Source organism: Hypomesus nipponensis, chromosome 12 (assembly GCF_054491055.1).
Source record: "Hypomesus nipponensis isolate SF chromosome 12, ASM5449105v1, whole genome shotgun sequence".
NCBI lineage: Eukaryota > Metazoa > Chordata > Actinopteri > Osmeriformes > Osmeridae > Hypomesus > Hypomesus nipponensis.
Window position 1 is genome coordinate 16,265,001 of NC_140372.1, and position 2,500 is coordinate 16,267,500.

The following is a 2,500-nucleotide window of genomic DNA, read 5'->3' on the forward strand; positions in this document are numbered from 1 at the left end:
TTTCTAAGTGAATGAGCAAAAGAGCATACAGCACCTGGTATTCCCAGGCGGTCTCCCATCCAAGTACTAACCAGGCCCGACCCTGCTTAGCTTCCGAGATCAGACGAGATCGGGCGTTGCCAGGCTGGTATGGCCGTACGAAATAAGTTGACAACCATAGGCTACTTATCCATATACAGATTTGGCAATTGACAATGCAAGGTGGTCTCTCTCTCTTTCTCTCTCTCTCTCTCTCGTGTCAAAATGAAAACAGCTTCCAGCCCCTTTCATGAAGGACTACTTGTGCATATTGCAAGATTTCAGTTTCTAAGTGAATGAGCAAAAGAGCATACAGCACCTGGTATTCCCAGGCGGTCTCCCATCCAAGTACTAACCAGGCCCGACCCTGCTTAGCTTACGAGATCAGACGAGATCGGGCGTTGCCAGGCTGGTATGGCCGTACGAAATAAGTTGACAACCATAGGCTACTTATCCATATACAGATTTGGCAATTGACAATGCAAGGTGGTCTCTCTCTCGTGTCAAAATGAAAACAGCTTCCAGCCCCTTTCATGAAGGACTACTTGTGCATATTGCAAGATTTCAGTTTCTAAGTGAATGAGCATACAGCACCTGGTATTCCCAGGCGGTCTCCCATCCAAGTACTAACCAGGCCCGACCCTGCTTAGCTTCCGAGATCAGACGAGATCGGGCGTTGCCAGGCTGGTATGGCCGTACGAAATAAGTTGACAACCATAGGCTACTTATCCATATACAGATTTGGCAATTGACAATGCAAGGTGGTCTCTCTCTCTCTCTCTCTCTCTCTCTCTCTCTCTCTCTCTCTCTCTCTCTCGTGTCAAAATGAAAACAGCTTCCAGCCCCTTTCATATAGGACTACTTGTGCATATTGCAAGATGTCAGTTTCTAAGTGAATGAGCAAAAGAGCATACAGCACCTGGTATTCCCAGGCGGTCTCCCATCCAAGTACTAACCAGGCCCGACCCTGCTTAGCTTCCGAGATCGGGCGTTGCCAGGCTGGTATGGCCGTACGAAATAAGTTGACAACCATAGGCTACTTATCCATATACAGATTTAGCAATTGACAATGCAAGGTGGTCTCTCTCTCTCTCGTGTCAAAATGAAAACAGCTTCCAGCCCCTTTCATGAAGGACTACTTGTGCATATTGCAAGATTTCAGTTTCTAAGTGAATGAGCAAAAGAGCATACAGCACCTGGTATTCCCAGGCGGTCTCCCATCCAAGTACTAACCAGCCCGACCCTGCTTAGCTTCCGAGATCAGACGAGATCGGACGTTGCCAGGCTGGTATGGCCGTACGAAATAAGTTGACAACCATAGGCTACTTATCCATATACAGATTTAGCAATTGACAATGCAAGGTAGTCTCTCTCTCTCTCTCTCTCTCTCGTGTCAAAATGAAAACAGCTTCCAGCCCCTTTCATGAAGGACTACTTGTGCATATTGCAAGATGTCAGTTTCTAAGTGAATGAGCAAAAGAGCATACAGCACCTGGTATTCCCAGGCGGTCTCCCATCCAAGTACTAACCAGGCCCGACCCTGCTTAGCTTCCGAGATCAGACGAGATCGGGCGTTGCCAGGCTGGTATGGCCGTACAAAATACGTTGACAACCATAGGCTACTTATCCATATACAGATTTAGCAATTGACAATGCAAGGTAGTCTCTCTCTCTCTCTCTCTCTCGTGTCAAAATGAAAACAGCTTCCAGCCCCTTTCATGAAGGACTACTTGTGCATATTGCAAGATGTCAGTTTCTAAGTGAATGAGCAAAAGAGCATACAGCACCTGGTATTCCCAGGCGGTCTCCCATCCAAGTACTAACCAGGCCCGACCCTGCTTAGCTTCCGAGATCAGACGAGATCGGGCTTTGCCAGGCTGGTATGGCCGTACTAAATAAGTTGACAACCATAGGCTACTTATCCATATACAGATTTAGCAATTGACAATGCAAGGTAGTCTCTCTCTCTCTCTCTCTCTCTCTCTCTCGTGTCAAAATGAAAACAGCTTCCAGCCCCTTTCATGAAGGACTACTTGTGCATATTGCAAGATGTCAGTTTCTAAGTGAATGAGCAAAAGAGCATACAGCACCTGGTATTCCCAGGCGGTCTCCCATCCAAGTACTAACCAGGCCCGACCCTGCTTAGCTTCCGAGATCAGACGAGATCGGGCGTTGCCAGGCTGGTATGGCCGTACGAAATAAGTTGACAACCATAGGCTACTTATCCATATACAGATTTAGCAATTGACAATGCAAGGTGGTCTCTCTCTCTCTCTCTCGTGTCAAAATGAAAACAGCTTCCAGCCCCTTTCATGAAGGACTACTTGTGAATATTGCAAGATTTCAGTTTCTAAGTGAATGAGCAAAAGAGCATACAGCACCTGGTATTCCCAGGCGGTCTCCCATCCAAGTACTAACCAGGCCCGACCCTGCTTAGCTTCCGAGATCAGACGAGATCAGGCGTTGCCAGGCTGGTATGGCC

At 47.4% G+C, this 2,500-nt stretch overlaps 5 non-coding genes and 4 pseudogenes across 5 annotated transcripts in view; all 9 read right to left on the reverse strand.

The window, feature by feature from the left end:
• Positions 1–22: 22 nt before the first annotated feature.
• On the reverse strand, positions 23–141 carry LOC146262662 (5S ribosomal RNA). The gene has a single exon (XR_014725017.1). It is a non-coding gene; the product is annotated as a 5S ribosomal RNA (ribosomal RNA).
• Positions 142–325: 184 nt separating this feature from the next.
• On the reverse strand, positions 326–444 carry LOC146262663 (5S ribosomal RNA; annotated as a pseudogene).
• A 156-nt stretch (positions 445–600) lies between these two features.
• Positions 601–719, reverse strand: LOC146262664 (5S ribosomal RNA). Its single transcript, XR_014725018.1, has one exon. It is a non-coding gene; the product is annotated as a 5S ribosomal RNA (ribosomal RNA).
• Positions 720–925: 206 nt separating this feature from the next.
• Positions 926–1,034, reverse strand: LOC146262665 (5S ribosomal RNA; annotated as a pseudogene).
• A 168-nt stretch (positions 1,035–1,202) lies between these two features.
• LOC146262666 (5S ribosomal RNA) lies at positions 1,203–1,320 on the reverse strand (annotated as a pseudogene).
• A 178-nt stretch (positions 1,321–1,498) lies between these two features.
• Positions 1,499–1,617, reverse strand: LOC146262667 (5S ribosomal RNA). The gene has a single exon (XR_014728141.1). It is a non-coding gene; the product is annotated as a 5S ribosomal RNA (ribosomal RNA).
• A 176-nt stretch (positions 1,618–1,793) lies between these two features.
• On the reverse strand, positions 1,794–1,912 carry LOC146262668 (5S ribosomal RNA; annotated as a pseudogene).
• Positions 1,913–2,096: 184 nt separating this feature from the next.
• LOC146262669 (5S ribosomal RNA) lies at positions 2,097–2,215 on the reverse strand. Its single transcript, XR_014725019.1, has one exon. It is a non-coding gene; the product is annotated as a 5S ribosomal RNA (ribosomal RNA).
• Positions 2,216–2,387: 172 nt separating this feature from the next.
• Positions 2,388–2,500, reverse strand: part of LOC146262670 (5S ribosomal RNA) — a 119-nt gene continuing 6 nt past the window's right edge. The window contains exon 1 of the ribosomal RNA XR_014728490.1: positions 2,388–2,500. This exon is cut by the window's right edge and continues 6 nt beyond it. This is a non-coding gene — a ribosomal RNA (5S ribosomal RNA).